Below are 18,853 nucleotides of genomic sequence, written 5' to 3' on the forward strand. Positions count from 1 at the left end.
CGTTTCAGAGCGTCGGGCGCGAGCGCGGGTTAGTTAGTGGGGCCGTGGAGACCGTTTGTCGGAACTGCAGCTCGGAGGCCGTAAAAACAATACCATAAATATTTAGGCGATGCCGGCGTTGGAGGGATGAGGGACGCGTGCGTGGGTCGGAACAACACCATGTTGGGCCACAGGACTGAATTATTGGCGAGCACGCCGTAACGGTTCATTACCTAAATTACTGCGTCTCGAATTCCGCAATTACCGAATGTATTAATTAATATAATGGCTGCAACATTCACATGGACATGCATCCCGAAACAGGAGGCAACTACTTGTTTGCCAACCACAGGTTGTTACTATAGAGACTGTTTTGTTACAACCACAATATTTGGATATTTTTAACAACCAGTGGGTATCGGTTGATTTCCTATGAGTCGGGCTATAAATACGGAAAGCTGTTTTATAACCTGGTCGTCGGGGTCTCGTCCATAGGTTGGTTATGGCCGATTGTAAACCAAACCGACCGACATTGCCACCCGATGTCGCGTCCGCGTTTTAGTTGCCACTTGGCGAGTTACGACGACAAGGATGATTCCACGTTTCGGCATATAGCGAATGCACCAGGGCACGTAATGTACTATTGCATTCAATTCCATCGATAAACGTGATAAAACAAGCCTAATTGAAAAAATACAAAAATATTTATCAAAAAATACGAACTTTGTTTTATTACACTGTATGGACATACATTTTTCAAACTAAGCACCTACTTAATAACAGAGTGTGTTAACGGTGTTTATTTTGCTTCGGTAAAATATTTGTCTTGCTGTTGATCGTTGTTGATGGTGATGGTGATGGTGATGTTGATGTCGATGCCGATGCCGATGCCGTTCCAAATTGATTTTGAACTGTGAACCCCGTAGCCGTGGTCTTCAATGCCACGCACGTAACAAACTTTTCTCGGCGCGCACATTATCCTGCCATTTTTCAGTCGCGAACGTCGATAAGGCACGCTTGAAACTTTACCCACCATTGACATGCCATTTTTATATTGTACACCCTCACAAAAAACGATAATACCCGAACAGGCGTTTTGCTCATGAATAAATTTTAAAAAATCAATAATCTCTTCGGTAAACTCCAGTTCCCTCGGCTGCAATTCCAGGAATTCTAATAATGAATGTAGCTTTGAAAAATCGTTTGGTCTGTGTGTTAATTTGATTCTCGCGCTTGATTTATTCTAGTGTGATTATGTGATTGTGTTTTTCCGCACGCTGGAGCTGCTAGGGTCGTGCCACTTTCAATTACTTTGCCTGATTCTATAAATTTCAAAAGTCGATTAATGGATAGGTGTATCCAAGCGTTTGTTACGAGGTGCACGTTGCACGTGGCACGTATGCGCTTGCATGTTACACCACAATCAAAATCTACAAGACATAAATTTCCACTAACGACTTTTTTAATGTCATTTTTCAATTAGCGATAACAACTTTACCTAAAACCAAATTAGAATCAACATATCAACAACACTTTCAATTTTGTGACGGTAATATAAATATGCACTTGTCATATACTTTGGTGCTTGGGTCATATTTATAGTTTAATTTAAGGTTCCACGTTTGTAGGTCACACCTCTTCATCTCCTCATAACGTTATGAGACCACTTTCCCGTGCGCGTTGGTCGTGACGGTCCATTCCCGAAAAGTGGAACTTAAAACTTAGTGCATAAACCGTCCGCGTGCTCTTTGGGACTACCGGAGACCGCCTAAGACGTTTTAATTATTCATACAAAGAAATTTTACTTTGCTGCGCCTTCGTGGTGTGTGCATAAGCCTTGCAAATAATAACTCGAAGAGTTTCCACGTTCATTTTTAGGCCGGCGCAGATCCATTAACTTTGCTTAAATATTTAGACGATGGAAAGTCTCGAAACTCCGTCTCTTCCGAGGGTTTTGCACGTTGCCTTCAGTTTCTGGGTGTAAATGTTTTAAAAAACTCTCGGCGGACCTAAAATTAATAAATCATTGCTTTTATGCCGGTTTAAGACCCTAGCTATAGCATACTGATTAAAATGGTTGCGCTTTGTGCATGCAGCGAAACGAAAACACGAATTCAATAACAGTTCGAATTTTGTCTGTTTTGATTGATACCGCGAGGCGGGGCCGATATTGATGTTTAATATGTCAACGAGGGGCGATAACGCGTCGAGCTGGCTGTTATGAAAACGCTTTTGCCCCTGCGCGTTGCTGGGGGCCGATAAACGTGAAAATCCTCACGGAGGGCGCAGGCCGGGCCAAAGCCGGCGGCCGTCATGCATGTTTAATGTAAGCGCGTCTACCAAACCATCCGAGTTCCGCTGCCGCAGCCCCATGCCACCGCTGCCCGTCCTGTGCACGTCGCCGACTGGCATCAGCCCGACATCGGCCAGGCATTAATTAAAGCTCAGCGTTAGTACCTATTTTCCAGCAACTCTTTGTTTTCGAAAAATCAACCAACTACTGGATGCGTTGACCATGCCAAAGGACACGAAGCAATGTCCTGAGGTACAGGTTGCATCCTGAGGGTTTCATTCAATTTTAAAATTATTTGATATTTGCGCAACTACGCAATCAAAATAACTCGTTAATGTTTATTTACTATTTGAACTGCTAATGGAAATGGTAATGCAAATATGGCGGGCGGCGTGAGAAGGGGGTAGGAAAACACGCCGGCGGACGCAAAATACACAAACCGTGCGCCGCCAGAGTACACACAACGTTGTCTGACTAGGCTATCAACGGATCGCTACGTGTAACATCAAAATACAGACTAGCAAATGTTATAGACATAATAAACATGTTCCACTGGCACATCTCGTCGTGCGTAGATAATAATTATCAAACAGTGCAATTTTTCAAAGGCCACAATCGATAACACACTGGAATAATACAAATTGCATTTGCCCAAGGCAAAAGAAAATAATTGAGCGTTGGTAATTTCCTTTTTCATTTGATTTCGCAAGCGTTAAAGGGTGAAAACATTCTGTTTTTGATGGGGTTGTGCGCAAACAACACTTGACACTTGATGACATCGCGTTCTCGCCGACTTCTACTCGTACCCATCCCTTTGGAGCACGATATCACACGCGAACAGCTCCGCGTTAAAAAGGTGTCATGGATGTATGTGTGTGGAAAACCTGCGCAAGATTTTTCTCACGCGACGCCAAACAGCTTCTGAGTTATGGAACGCGCGCTCGTGTGCGAACGTAAACAAGAACTCGTCGGGTAAATGCGCAACCCTTGCGCGCCGCTGAGAAGACAGGCGCTCATGCATCATGCAGCCACGGCGGCGGCGGATTACTCGTAAAAGTTTAAAAAGAAAGCACAGCCGCCGTGCGCCACGTGCGCGAAGGGTGTGAAATTGCGAACGCGAGAATGTGATACATGCAAATGACGATGCAAGGAGCGACGCAGGCACGACAAGTTTACAACTATTTTATTAATATAAAGAAGGCTCTGGCTTCAGAATTTGAGCGTGCTTCTAAGAAATTTTAGTCAGCTCAAATGGTGGGAATTCATATGTTTGGGGGATTTATTGTAAGCTTTTTGGGTGCTTGGGTGCATTAATATTTTCAGTCTTAGTTGAATTTGAATTCTCCTAACTTCAAGTTGCAACTTTGCGAACACTGAAAACGAATAACGAAGACGCGCGTTTAATAATAAGCGAGTCGCTTAAATTTCGAGCGCGCACTTGCGGGAATTATGCCCACTAATACACGCCGCGTGGTTGAAGAGATCCGCACGCACAACCCTTTTGTTCTCTGCGCGCTGGTTTCCTTCACTTTCTGTGTCTTCTTCGTTCGCGACTGTCGGCGGCGGCAGCGCGGTGTAGCTTTGCACTTACCGCCACTTATACTTTTACTTCTGTCGGCTCTCCCAGTGCGGGGGCATTCGAAAACTTTTCTCTCTGACGGCTGAAGCGTGTTCGTTTAAATTAATTCAATTTTGACAATTTGTAGAGTGTGCCGAGTGGCGAGGAACGAAAGATAGCAGGCAGACAGGCGGTGGCACTGCTGGCTTGGAGGGTGGTTTTTGGGGTTTGGATGGCACCCCCTATGCGCGCACGGTCGGCATGGCCTAATGGGAACGAATCGGAATGGAAACACACAGCGTACCGAGTTGATACATTCGTGCGATACGTGTGTTCGCGAGCGCGCGCCGGAAGTGAATTTAATATTTATTTACACCTGTCTGGGCCGCGCCGCGAAGGGAGCTGACTAGCTACCTCTTGTCACGCCACTATTATTTTAAAACTCGCAACGATGAAAAGATCTCGCACCTTGCACAAACACTCGACCAAAAACGATTATTTTTAACCCTCGGTATTAATCATACGTTAATTTAATTATTAAATTTTATTTTATTTCGTAAAGTTATTGTTTGCAGCACTTAGTTTTAAGTGTCCTGAGTGGTAGGGGCGGTAATTTCATAATTTTACAAAATTTGTCGATAGATGGCATTACTTACCACGTTAATTCTTTGAATACATTTTTGGATTATTCCAGTTGAAACTTTAATGTTTGTAGATTTAGCCTAATCACATCATAATTTGTCCCGTCGAGACGTTTCGGCGGTCGAGGCACTTGGAGGCGGTGGTTGGAGGTGCCGCTCGCTTAACGAGCCCACGCGACAAATTGCCATATAATTACAATGAGCGGCGGATTAGCGAATTAGTTTTAATTAGAATCCCTAATTATCCGGTGAGTTGGGCAAGCATTTACCTCAAAGTCTCACAATTTTAGAGCTTCAACCCACACTATAAACCTACAATATAATCAAAATTAATGCATTATTATATTGTTGTTGGTATCATTGTTTATAAAAAAGTAGATGTTGAAATGTAATTTTTGATAATTTTTAGCTTTCTAGTTAACCGATAAAAACGGATTTAATTTGAGTCTGCTCACAGAGCGGAGGCGAAAAGCATTTACCCCTGAGAACGAATTAAAATTAAATATTATTCCAGGGCGGCGGCCCACCGGCTCGAGCATATTATAATTAAAACAAATGCGCCCGAGGTGCAACTGCTTACCGTCGTCGTCGTGCACCGCCATCCCTTTGCTCTCGCCCGGCTTTGGCTTGCTTCTGATTACGTTTGCCGCTTTCAGCCCTTAAGGGAAGTGGGAAGCAAAAGCGTGTGCACGGGGTTTCCATGCGGGATTTTTCTACTTGCCAACTTTTCATACGTTTGCCACGTTTCATCGCATTTTATTGCATTTACATACACGGCATTTGCACGCCGACTACAGGATGTTATCGAAACAGCTTCATAACGTTGCTCATTATTATTGCTGCGGAAAAATTCAAACTCAGCTCGGTTGAAACAGTTCCAGCAAATTTGAATATTTATGAGCACGATTTGCATGTGAGATGAACACGGCGAGATGGCATCCGGTACGCACGTTCGACGCACCCCGAACGCCAAGTTTGAGTTAATAATTCTTCATTTGCAATGCATTATATTCATATTATATCAGTAGTTGCGCGAAGCCTCGCGGCGCGTCGCGGTATTTCATTATCTTGTTAACATTCTTCTTATTAGCATCCCGGTCGCATCGCGTTTTCATAACGGCTTCTTATTTGCATTCACGATCGCGAACTGCGGGCTGAATCTACATCGCACATGAGATAATATTTGTCTACATTGTTTCGGAAGGCATCAGCATCAGGTGGACGAGCAATGCAAACACAGTCGAAGCACCGCGAAAACAAAAAACATGCGAGATGTAGAGAAATGTATTAAGACAGTTGTGTGCTCACATGCGTTTTTAATGCGATGGGGGAATGAATAACATGAAAGTATAAGAGAAATAACTGAATTCCACTGAATTCTAGATGGAATTTTAGATTCGGGCGGAGTGACGTGACGTCCTCGGTGCGTGACGCTATCCAAATACTCTCGAACGCAGTCAAAAACATTCGAAAACGTTTCGGTACATCGGAAAACACATTCATACACAGTTTAAACGTCTTTAATATTTGATGGGGCGACGATACGATGAACTTCAAACGTGACTCTAACTCACAAATTCTCCACATTCAAATACATTTCTTACCACAAAACGAGATAAAAATAATAAATATATTTTTAGATAATTGAATGATCCATTTTATTCATTTAGGCCAGAAATAGAAATAAATTAGGTCATTATTTTTGTGAACGTGTATGTTTTGTATTTGTAATTTCATGAGGATGTAACCTTTCAATGTTATTATTTCGTGGTTGTTCTGATAGTTATCCTAAATTTTGCACACGGAATTTTTAATTTAAAGCTGCGAAGCTGTTTGCGCATGTAATTATAAAGTACGGTGTGGGGTACGAGGCAATTTGTCGACAATGGTGCACCGTTCTCCGCGACCACCGCCCGGCTTCGATGATAGTAATTTTACAGTTAATTGCTTCACATAAAATATTAGTGTAGGCGGCGGCGGGAGCATTGGCGCGCCCGACGACTCGCGGATTTATTCACGTGCTGGCAACGGCGACACACCAAACGCAGTTAAAATTATATGGATTACGCGCTGGCATACATCGTAATTGGTCCTTTTTGGCTCTACAAACCAGACCGGATATTTGGACTCAAACGCAAAGCCTTAAAAAATGCCAAGAGAACAAAACGTCTTATATCGACCTATATTCAACCAGAAAGTGGTAATCAAAATTTTATTTGAATTTTTTCAACATTAAATTGATTTTTATTAATATCTGATTTGATGGGTAATTGCATAATTTATTGTTTATATTTCATGACTTTGTATAAAGCTTACAATGTTGGCATCTAATAACTGTCCGTTTTACTCTTCGTCGTAGCCAAAATTGACGACATAAATACTGATAATCCCCATTCTTCCATGGCGTTCCAAAAAACGTTGTTCAAACTCCAAATTTTCTTGGCGCGTGAAAATTACGTTTGGCTTGCGCCTCGAATTCATGTCCTAATTGTCGTCGTCGGCGCCGCGCGTTCGACCCGCGCTTAATGAAAGTTGGTAATTTGTTTGAATCGGCTCGTCGCTCGCGCGCGCGTCCCGATGAGATTTCAAGGGCTTTCACCTTGACATAATTGATAAAGTTTCCAACCCGTACGTGGGCACCTCTTAACCTCGGTTCGTTACAACGCTCGTACATCAACCGACACTTGCACCTATTAGCAACCGGGTGGATGTTCAACATGAGTAACATCAAGAACTCGTGACCCAAGAGTATTCCGAAATCTTGCAAGGACATTTTAGAGTTTTTCACTAGTTGTAGAATTATCTGGTTACACTGGCGTACTAGAGAGCGATAAATGTGTCTTTGAAAGGGGCTGTGGTTCAAAGCGGACATAAAGTTCGCACACAAAGAGAGGTGTGGTCCGAACGCGGCGTTATGGTAATTGTGAGTAATGCGAACGCCATCCGCATAAATCAACCACTAATTATGCTCGCAAACATGCACACGCTGCAATAATATCAATGTTCATTAGAAATTATACGACTGGGGCCTCGTACAAACAGATAAACAGTGCTAACAAAAATAATACCACAATTCAAACCAGAAAACCTTTTTTAGATGGTTTTGCAGACAAATGCAAATTTTGGATTGAATGGATTATGGCAAAATAACAACATTCCCTGTTATGTTTCATCGAAGCATTTCGTGAACATCAGGTGTATTTTATGATCCACGATATACAGTCGTTGGTTGCGAGTCGGGAGTGCATTAATGCAGTCGGTCGGACGATTGTTAGTCCATTGTGGTGTAGGTTCGACGACGCGGCCGTATTGTTTCGTTTCATTGTAGCAGTTCGCTTTGTCACTGCACTGTGACCAGGGCGCACCAATTGAAATACATACTTAAAATTCGCGTTTAGCTCGTTTGCCTCTGCTCAACCCCTGCAGCTGCAAATGCTCCGTAAATATTGCAAAGGCCTTGCGCGCATCACAACCCTCTTCACTCTCTGCAGCACCATCCTCTGCTCGTCCTCTTCTATCCGCACTTCAGAGATGCCGGGTCGGAGCGGATACGTCCGGTGGTTCGATACCTGCGCGCCTGCGGCTGAAATTGATTTGCCTCGGAATTAGGGCCTGTCCGCGTCAGACCCGCCGCCACCAGGGCTAAATAATAAAGCCGGTATGGAATTGACATAAACGACAATATGTTGTCGTGATATGCCCGCCAGCCGGCCGGCGAGAGGATAAAGATATTCGCATACCCGCTCGATGGTTTCAACCCACACCAGCCGCCATCATTCGCGTCGTCCTTTGTTTATGTTTGCACAAAACTGGGCGACCAGACAAAACAAATATTGCATAAAAACAAAAAATCACAAAAACTTACAGAGTTACAAATAAGTATTCTAAAAATAATGAATTTCACTTTAACCATTTTCGTCAGGATGGAATTTTTATATATAAATGTAATCATCTAGTTGTTGATGTTGACGATAGTGCCTTTTTTCACTGTTGATAAAACTGTGTGTTTGTCTGTTCTCTGTTGCAGGGACTGACCGCACCGCCGCAACTCGCTGGCGACTTGTGGCGGGTCGCGTCCCAGCACACCCACCATCATCACAAACGGTGATGGTTTTGTGGTACGTTCTTGGCTTTTATACGTATCGATGTATAATAGCCAGTGCCATTCCTAAATCAGCGAATCCTTTATCACGAATACCAGCAGCCACCAATTCACAATCTTTTTCTGTATCTTTCTGAGTGTCGTCTCTATTTGTTCACTGTTCACTGTTGTTGGCTCATTTTCAATGTTTACAGTTTTGTCGACGTGCCCACTCTTATGTTGTTTTTTATCGTATGTAAATACGTTTACATTTAATGTAAGCGTTATGTGTTCTTATCATGCGTCACGCAATTTTGGACACGTCAACACATGTGAATCCATTGCTGCGCCTTTTTGTAGTAATGTTTATAGCAGCGCACATTTACAGTTTCTCATTACAGTTCTCTTAATGTTGTCATTTTTATTCTATTGCAGTATTGATGTTGTTCTGTATTTGTTCAATATATGTGTATACTTTTCTCTATGTATGTAGTTGTGTGTCTCTGCAAATCTTTAATTATGGGCTTTGACAGGTCAAAGCAATAGAAATTGAAAATATAAAAACAAAAAACGCTTGTAAAATCAAGCAAAAAAATACTGAAGACCAGTAAAAAAGTGCGCGTTTGATTTTGATTGCTAGCAATATAGAAGTCTTGAATTTTGCGGTGAGATCAAAAGTAAATTTGAAATATAACGCACACGCGCGCGCTGAACCGGGCCCGCCAGTGCCCCTTTGATCTCAACGATCTCAACCCCATCGGCCGAAAAGGATGTAGCGGGGCGGGCGAACGTAACGTCAGTCAGTTTACTTTGTAACGCGTTTCTGCATTTGATGTTTCGGTTATCCTCGCCGGTTTGGAACAAAAACGTGCAACAAAGACACCATCAAAATATTGAACCATTTTCCACGTTGGCTATTCAAACTCTTTAAACATTCAATTGTGTAGAAATTAGGTGTAGCTAATTATATAGCTAATTATATAGATATAGCTATATTTATATAGCTTAGTTTAAATTCCAATAAAGGAAGGATTCACTTATTTGTTTACACGGACACATCTGCGCTATGCAAGGCTGCAAAAGTAGAAGCAAATCCTGATTGAAACGTTACAAGAGGTATACATGATAGCTTCAGGTCTGCCGTTTGCTCAAGCCAGGTTTCCTCGGATTTTGGCACGATGCCAATCGACGTGCAGACGCTCCCAGCTCGCAGGCATAAAGTGTTTCACTCGCCCTTCAAAATTGCTTTCTGTCTGCTCACGCATCAAAAAAAAATGCAAAAAAGAACGAACAGGCAAGACATGCTAAGATATCCCAAGACAATCCAAGACATCCCTATACTTGCCAAGGTTGACTCGAATTGAGTTTCTGGAATATTTCGTGGTTGAAAAAGTGTTCTGCTGCGTTGTACCTTCTACCACTTTTCTTAATTAGGATTAGGGTAAAATGCGACGTCATTATAAGAAACTCTAGCTTAATTTTTTATCTTGAGGGATACTTCTGAGGGTGGTTTAGTGAAAAGTTTTTTTGTTCCGGTTTTTGTGGGTATTTAGTCACCTCGTGATCATTATGCACGTATATCGTACCGGCACGCACTTAATTTTCCAAAAAGTACCCCCAGATTAATTTATAATTCGCCCCTTGTTCCGGCACATCCTCAGATAAAGCACTTTCACAGGAATGAAGATGTTTTGCTGTTGTTTTCGGGCGCGTTGGAAAATGATTAAATTACTTACTCGCATCCGCATCACGATAAGGATGAGTATCAGGGTCGGTTCTAGTGCGTCCTTGACCCTATCCAGACCGATTTAAACACCATCGCGCCAAGTTTAAACCGAAAACAATGTTTTTGTCAGTGGTTCTTGTTGTTTACGTTTACCTTTATCTTAATACTGCTCGTATTTTGAATTCATCACGCTTAATCGATATTTGCGCTAGAAACTGAGTTTGTTAGTGTCTTATCATCAGCACAACATAATAATGTTTTAATGGCTACGGTTTTAGCTCGAAAGGCAGGACAAATCGTTAAATTTACACGTGCACTTAGGGGTAGATACTTCTACGTAAAGTACCAGTACTTGGAACTAAGTCTAATCAAGTTTTAATTACACGTTAAAATTTTGATTATCGTAATAGCTTTAGAATGTTCGTTGCATGATTTTGAATTTTTTGATAATTATGTGTATTTTTAGCCAATTATAAATATTAATTTCTGTTTTTATTTTTCAGGTAAGTTCCAGAGATTATTATAAAACATCTTATCGAGTGCTATTATTTATATTGGTGAGTCTAATTAATTAAACTAGCATATTTCATACATAGGACAAGTCGTGGTTGGAATAAAACGAAAATGCCTGCGAAATTCCCTTAAATTTTAACTAAAATTCAACTAAAACAATTACCTTAAAAACGGTGATGATTTATATGTTCCGGTGAAGCGCTGAAGCGCCGAAACGCCATAACGCACGGATGGCGAGTTGGTGTGTCGACGGCGCTTTCGCCACGTACCGACCGCATTTAGCCATTCCTGTGTGGCTGCAACGGCGCAGGCACATTCGGAATATTATTCCGATGAGTATTCAAGTAATTAGTATGCAAATGTTAAGACAAATGCGTTCCGCAAATCCCGCACGACGTCGAAAATGTGTGCGCGCGGTGGCGGCGGCTGCCGGCGGTTAAACCGCGCCACACAACGGCATCCACAGCACACATAGCAACATTTTCCACATATAACAACCACGAATACTTTAAACCACTTGCTCTGTCTGGTTTATTTTATTATTTTATTAATTTTCTATTTCAAGTTATTTCCTTAAAAAAATTAAAAATTTTGGGTTTTGAACCTATTTAGTGGCAGAACATTTCAATTCAAGTTGAACCTGAAATTGGTAATTCAATTCGTGGATTTCCACGTTAGTCCTTGCGAGGACTGCAAGGTATTAACATTATTAATTCATTAAGGCCAGTTGGCAACCCAAGGGTATAACAGGGGTAATGTTTCGATATTAACGGTCGCAAGATGCGAATGGGAAGTATAAATCGCCGCCCCGAATAATTCACACACAAAAGATCGAGCGCCGCCGCCGCTGCCGCCGACGGGCGCGTGTTTATGAGAATTTTATTCATTGTGTAATGTGCTTAATGGCAATACCTGCTGCATGTATGCATAATTTCACGGCGCATTGTGCCGGCAAACGATCGAATAACTATGTGTAAAATGTGTGTTTGTTCGGCTGTGCCCTTTGTACGATATTAACATAACATACAAGAACACGGCAATGCCAGAACGTTGGGCACTAAATTGGTGCGTAAATTATATCGGATTATGGCCGAAAAGGGCACGGAGAAATGCGAATAAATGTCTAGATATAGTCTATAACTAGTCATTCTTAAAACTATATTTATTAAAGAAAAATAATGTAATTTTTCCTAGTTTATCATGCATTTTCTAATTTTCAAATGTCTGAATATATGTCTACAGTCAGTTATGGATATGTCATCATCCTGACTTGATGAATGTAACCGTAATGAAATTCATAGCGATATAATCGGCATGTTTTGTTAAGGAGAATATCGTGTTTTTGTCGCTTCGCTCTATTGTCGCCACGGTGTTCTCCAGCGCTGATATGAAGCTTCCTCGCCGCCTGCGGGCAGACCCAAGTCGGCTACGTGCGCGCCAGGACGAAGACGCCTGGCGAGGGTGAATGTCATCACATCTTATGATCATCAGTCTTCATTACAACCACAATGGGAGGTCCTCCCTGCGCGCGCGTGACAACATCTCCCAAGGAGTCCCTCTGACGAGACCCGTTCTCGGAGATTCTTCCTATTCTTCCTTGGGTGGTAGAAACGTGCTTGCGCCATGTCACCTTCCATATCCACAACTACTCCTCCGTTTTCCATCTCCCAGGTCCAAGTAATAGACGGCGTCGGTTGATAGGATGTTGGTGGTTTGTCGTGGATGAGGACAGGGAACTGGGGGTTGATGTACGTGTGTGAAGATCAAACGTGTTCCTTGCGAATCAGCCGAGCATGATGATTGCGCAAAGGAATGATGCCCGCGTTGCGACAACATTCTGTATTTTCCAGCGCCTTTGGAGATGCTTTTGTCTCGCATGCCGCTGTGTGTCGAGGATGAGTTGAGGTTTGAGCTATGATCGTCCCGCGTCTGGTCTGCCGCTGCAGCGGGGAGAGCAAAACTAATCCGGTTCCTCTGATAACTTAAATTGCGCCGCGCGTTGGGCGACGAGCAATGAACACGACATCCAACACAAGCACTCTCACACACAGTCAACTCACCAACCCCCGGGTACACCCCTTAAGATGGGGTCGCATAGCGCGCACGGTGCGCTGCATTTCTATTTCAAACATTCGAGCATTTCCAACGCCTTCCGACTCGTTCATTACGTCGCCCCACGACAACGCCGGGCATTAACATTAAACTTTTGCTAGATTGAAACTCTCTACTTAATTTACGAACGACGCAAATTCTGTACAATTTTGGTCCGCGCTCAGTGTGAATCCCGTCGCTTGCGGGGGTGTTAATCTCGAGCGTTATGCGAGTGAGGTCATTAAATGCCAACTGCTTTATAGGTCATTGCATACTTTTCCCTTCAAATTTCCAAATTCATCTTTGAGTATACTGCAAGCCTTGAAACAATCCCAAAATGTAATGATATAAAATCAAGTTGATGCTTTGGGGGTAGAATATTTTTTCACAAAATCGAATTGCGGTCTGCGGTCTTGTTTAGATGTTTGTATTCTTTGGGGTGCGGAATGAGACCAGTGAATGTCATGAGCATGAACGTGGACGTGGCCGAATTTGGAGTTTCCCAGTGAATGGATGTGGACGGAAGCACGGAATATAAAAAAGTTTTGGATATATTTTGTCCAGCTTTACGACTTTCTCAATAACAGTTTGATTGATATGCCACCGGAACTGCTTCCTTCAATTCCTTCTTCAAGTTATTTTTCTCCAGAGGGACAAATCAATTCTGGATTGTATCATAACAGAAGGCTACAGACTGTTTTCTAAAATTCATTAAATTGATGTATTTTCAATTTTTAAAATATTTAGAAAAACGATATTACACGTCGTAAAATATACGCATTTGTTGTTTTTCATATGGAGTGTAAAGAATTTAGTAGATATTATAACGAGTAGTCGAGACTTTTAGAAATTCTGAGTTGTTGAGTGGTTGGTCGAGAATTGGTGGTTTATGTCCCTCCAAGCAGACATTCGTAACCTGCGTCCTGGTCTCGCCCACAACCGCGGACGACCGCACGTATTGCAGTTATGACTTCAGGACGGGTTTAATGCCCCTTCGGCAGACCGAAGGCGACTAATAAAAAGGATTTTAATTTATTTTATTGCTACTAACTATTAAATTGTTGTTTATATTACGACGACGCGGTCCTATCCACAACTACCAGCGGATATTTTATGCGAGTACTTTCTTGAGAAAATGCTCACGCTTGCCTCCGCACCAAAAATGAGGGTCCTTCGAGTCTAGTACGAGTACAAATGAGAATTGTCGTTCGGTAAGGATGCGCAGCATCCTGCACACGGCGGTGATCGTTAGTCGACTCGCAGAGGAACACAATTTATGAAGCTAATTTCCTAATACGTGAAACTTTGCCCATATCGAGAACATTCGAAAGCGTTCGCGAACAGCGAATGCTGAGAGGACATTTAGCTCAGCTCATATTCGACCGCGTGGCTTCTCGTCGGCATAAAGGTAAATTATAATCATCCTGCCATTTCGGCGCGCAGCGATTGTTTGCAAAAGTTTAATTCCGCCGCGGTCGTTATTGTGGATTTGATCGCCTCCTGAGTGGAAACCCATCGTCAAACCGAGGGGGCTTAAAATGTATACCTAGCTTCATACCTGATTTTTATTTCAAAGTTCACTCCAGCCGCGCTCCCAATGCGGAATTGGAATTGGAATGGTCTGCTGGTAGTTGGAGTCACAATGAGATGTTATTCCAACCGGCTTCCTAAACGAGTCCCCCATCTCCACCTCCCAGCCGGTTTCATCGCGAACTGGGAAAGAGCGCAGCGTCGTAAAAATTTACCATTATTGTTATGGCCGCCCTTTTACGCGGCGTTGTTGTTTCTAAGGTATGCACGTCCGCCGAATTTCCTCGTTGGGGTTTTAATATGTGCTTGCGGTATCGCAATATGCTAGCCGTTCGGAATAGTTGCCTTCTGCATTTCGCCCATGCAGTACGTGGCCACTTAATGAGCTGAAATTTCGAGGTTTCCAGATTGCCGCTGTGGAACATTAATCTCGATTCGCTGCCGGGTTTTACGATAATGAGGACAAAAACCAAAAAAATCTCAACCCAAAATTAGAAACCCCAAAAAATACTACTTACATAGAGGTTAATAAAACTGGATTTGTAATGATAAAATCAATTTTGCAATGATTTTTTGTTCACACTTCTTATTATATAACAAATACGATAAAATCTAAAACTTCTGTGGACGCAAAAAAATTAATACTTTTATATTGTGATTTATTGGTATTAGATAAACATCGGTTGGTGTAAAATATGCGTAACAGCGTGACGGCCTAAGCAGAACATTAGAAAGGACTAAGTCAGGGTAAAACTGTGAAAACAATGCTTAGTTCCCTCGTCTAATTACAATGCAAAGCTGTTAAAGCATGCCCGAGATTAGAGCGGATTAATTTTATATACACGTAGAGCCGAGAAAGGAACAACGCACACACGATGTTATCATGATATGAAGATACACTTGCACTGTTTAACATTTACTCAATACATTTAGTTTACTAATTTACACAATGTGTTTTCACAAAATGTCATTATAGTAATTATTTTAATGTAATGTTGAAGTTTGGAATTTCAATTTTATACGCGATTCGATTAACCAGAAATTTGATAACTGCACTGGTGCTTTATCTTCTCTCTGGTGGTGATTGGTGGCAATGCAGCGTGCAATGTATTTCTGAATGCGATGATAGGACGTGACAATAAATTAATTAAAAAGCACAACACGGCCGGTTCGCAGCCGGATTGTATAAATTTTCCAATTATACCTGCGCACTCTGGGGCGGACAGCAAATAATTTCCATTTAAATTACATTGTCATCATCAGCGGACCATCAATAAGCCATGCATCAAACGCACGAGCTATAAATACATCGATTAACTGCTTTATTTAGGGTGAAATCAACAACACAAACTTTGGGTGAATTATGATGCAATAAAAGGAAAAGTATAAGAAAGCATAGGTTAAATTGTTACCTGTTTCTTGTTTGAAGGAAGAGAAGCAAGTCAAATTTTATTTTATTTGCGTGCAAATGGCGTGAAAAATTTGTTGTTATTTGAAATGCTCGGATGCTTTTCTTGAGGGAACTGCAATACTAACTGGTTCGGTGTGTTGGTATATTTTCGTGCGTGGTTTGGGATTGGGCTTGAGACGCTGCGCAAAAAAGGAAACATATTTAGTGTGTGTTTGCCTCACGCGGCGGCGTCGACGGCGATGACATAGGGCTTTGCGAGCGCGCCGCGCAACTTATCAAAAATAATATTAGGGGCTGTCAAGTGCATGTAAGGATGGTGCGGCTAATGCTATGTGTGCCCACGCATCCCGCCGAGTGACGACGGCGGAAAAGGGGAAAAAGCCTTTCTGCAGACGTTATCATCACTTTGTGCTACAGGCAACAGCGCGAGTGAAAGGAAACGCGAAATGTGCCGAAATTGAGGGTTACATTAGCGCGTTTATATTAAAATCGACACATGAGGGTGCAGAAAATGCCAAGAAACCAAATTTCAAGCGTAAAAATTGCCATTTTGACATGACAACCTCCAAAAATATGCATGAACATTTTTTGTAATATGTTTTTATTGATAGCAAGGCATTTTTCAATCATAATTGAATTGTGTGAATTAAAATACTCATGATTAGGTATAATAGATGTTGTAAAGACTAGACAAATATTTACGATATTGCATGCTGAAAAAACTTTCATAACGAGGCAATTCGCTATGTTTAGCGCTCGTCAACTCTATGAAAGTTTCATTCAATGCGTGCGCGTTATTGATCATTTTTCTCTCCGCACAACGATCGTAAAAATCGCGCAAATACAGTTATCTCTTTCGGTGGCAGGGGCGGCGTGCCACGCAATGGCATGAATGCGCGATAAGTTCGCCGTTCGTCGGTGCGGCTCCGTGTCGGCTGTGTCGGCGCTATCGTGATGTTTTGATGTATAATATAGGTCGTAAACGGCGCTGCATTTGTTATTCCTATTATTTGCCAGTATATTTCAATGACAGTTCGCTTATCTGCCGGCGGGGACGCGGCAACTAGTGCGCTTCATGTGTATCGCGCGCGTGGGCGCTTATTTTATTTGGAACGCTTCCAATTGTCATACGCCCTCGGTCGGGAGCAAGGGAGGCATTAATTTTAATTTTGAACAAAAACGAACTTAAACATTAAAAATAGATATGAAGATAGTGTTTAAATGACATAAATTGTACAATTTTACCATTTTTATTGAAGTAATGGGAAAAATTTAATATTTTAAAGTTTTATTATGCTTTTTGATGCGGATGTTGATGGGGATGTTGATACATGTCTTAGATGTCTAACTGTGCTCGCACTCGGACGATATGTCAGACTTTGCTCGGCCTAATGCAACTTTTATGTCGTATAGCCACGCTGCCGAATAAGTCTTCATCAAAGTTCGCCACACGTCCCGATCCCGGTGTACGCTGCCGCCGCCGCTGCCACCGCCCGAGCCGCGACCCGCGTACACTGTGAATAATAACGAGCCGAGGCGATGAGACACGTACGCGTCGCACGTTGGTTATGGAATTATGCCTTGTATCCCTTTTCTCATTGCGCTGAAATAGCAAGAGGGCCAAGCGAAGATGAAGGACGAAGGATGGAAGCTTACAACGTGCAGCCGCCATCTAAATATTAATCAATACTTATTTTTTTGGGGCGTCGCTCTTGCTCGGTGTCAGTGTGGTCCTGTTTTCGCCTGCTGTGGTGAGCGAAAATTTGCATGTGTAATTTGCCACGTTTCAAAATGCAGCGAGACCAGACTGAATCCTGGGGTTTGCGTTGAAGGGTGCAACGTGCACGTAATATGCAGGCCAGTGCATTCTTTGTCCCGTGTGCACGCAACCACTTTGTTATTAGCAAACTTTAATTTGCAACTAACTAATTTCAACATCGAAGCATTTTTTACTCGTGAGGACTTCAAAGAAATATTTTCGCTTGCTTTATTTTACAAATATTTACAAGTCTTTAAAAGTAATCTACTATATTTAATCTGGTTTATTTCGTTACGTTGTTTTTGCTTCCAAGGAGTTTTTATAATTATATTTTCACCAGTCTCTTATAGCTTCTCGTGTAGTAGCACCAGGTTTTACCAATCTGATGTTTGTACGCGACCTGAACTTGAAACTCCGAGACGCAGACCTGCAACTCGGGCTGCGAAACTTTCGAAACTAATTTACGTCGCACGATTGCGAAATACAAAAAGAGTCCTGGAAAGAGCTGGGCGCACCGACGAAAAAATAATAGTCCGGATTGTGCGGTCCGTTCGCGTCTGGCGTGGTGGCTTTTGACTGACTGAAAAGTGAAGCACAAAAACGCCCGCCGTGACGACTTGCAAAAAAACCGCGCTCGCTTTCTTTGCTCGCGTTTTTCTTTTTTTTTTACTTGCGTTTTTTTATCGGACGAGCGCCGGCGAGGTTTTTATAAATGATTCTTAATACCTTCATTTGAATTATGCAAATGTCCTGCGCTTTTATAAATTCCAAAAGAAAAAGGCAGTTTTAGAATGCAATTAAAAAAGGAAATGGGGAAATCTCGATCCGCCGCCTCGGTCATACCAGAATGAGCTTTCCCTGTGAGATATTCTACAGCGTGTCTAGCAACTTTGTCTACAACTAAAACTATCAACAAAACCGCAAACTTTGCATTCTTTAACAATATTTTTAGAATGTAAATTATTATTGTAGCATATAGCTATGACCTATTTTGTAATAACATAAAATTTAATTCCTGAATGATTTGGACAGTTTTAAAGAACAAAGTGTATGTAAATTATCCTTTAATACTCCGTGGTAGTGAATAGCCCGGTCGGGTACGAACGCCGGTGGATATTAATGCACGCGCTACAAATTTGAATATTTAAAACTACAGCTTAATCGCAATATGTATACATTATTCCTTCGAGCGAGCGGAGGGCTGCGGATTTATTTGCACGTCGCGTCCCACGCGCTCGCGCTCCTCGTATAATTTTATATACGGGCGAACG

General features: G+C 42.1%; 1 protein-coding gene across 10 annotated transcripts in view; it reads left to right on the forward strand.

The window, feature by feature from the left end:
• bru3 (bruno 3) overlaps positions 1 to 18,853 on the forward strand; it is a 179,208-nt gene that overhangs the window by 53,958 nt on the left and 106,397 nt on the right. For 2 of the 10 annotated variants that reach the window (XM_065300339.1, XM_065300340.1), the window contains exon 3: positions 8,499 to 8,589. The exons of the other annotated variants lie outside the window; for them this stretch is intronic. The gene's annotated coding sequence lies outside the window, so the exon portion shown is untranslated. The remainder of the gene's footprint in view (positions 1 to 8,498; positions 8,590 to 18,853) is intronic. 10 annotated transcript variants of the gene reach the window in all.

This window comes from Atheta coriaria, unplaced genomic scaffold (assembly GCF_025399875.1).
Source record: "Atheta coriaria isolate IRGN ID8LTWV9N9 unplaced genomic scaffold, Caltech_Dcor_3.1 hic_scaffold_4_pilon, whole genome shotgun sequence".
NCBI classification, from domain to species: Eukaryota; Metazoa; Arthropoda; class Insecta; order Coleoptera; family Staphylinidae; genus Dalotia; species Dalotia coriaria.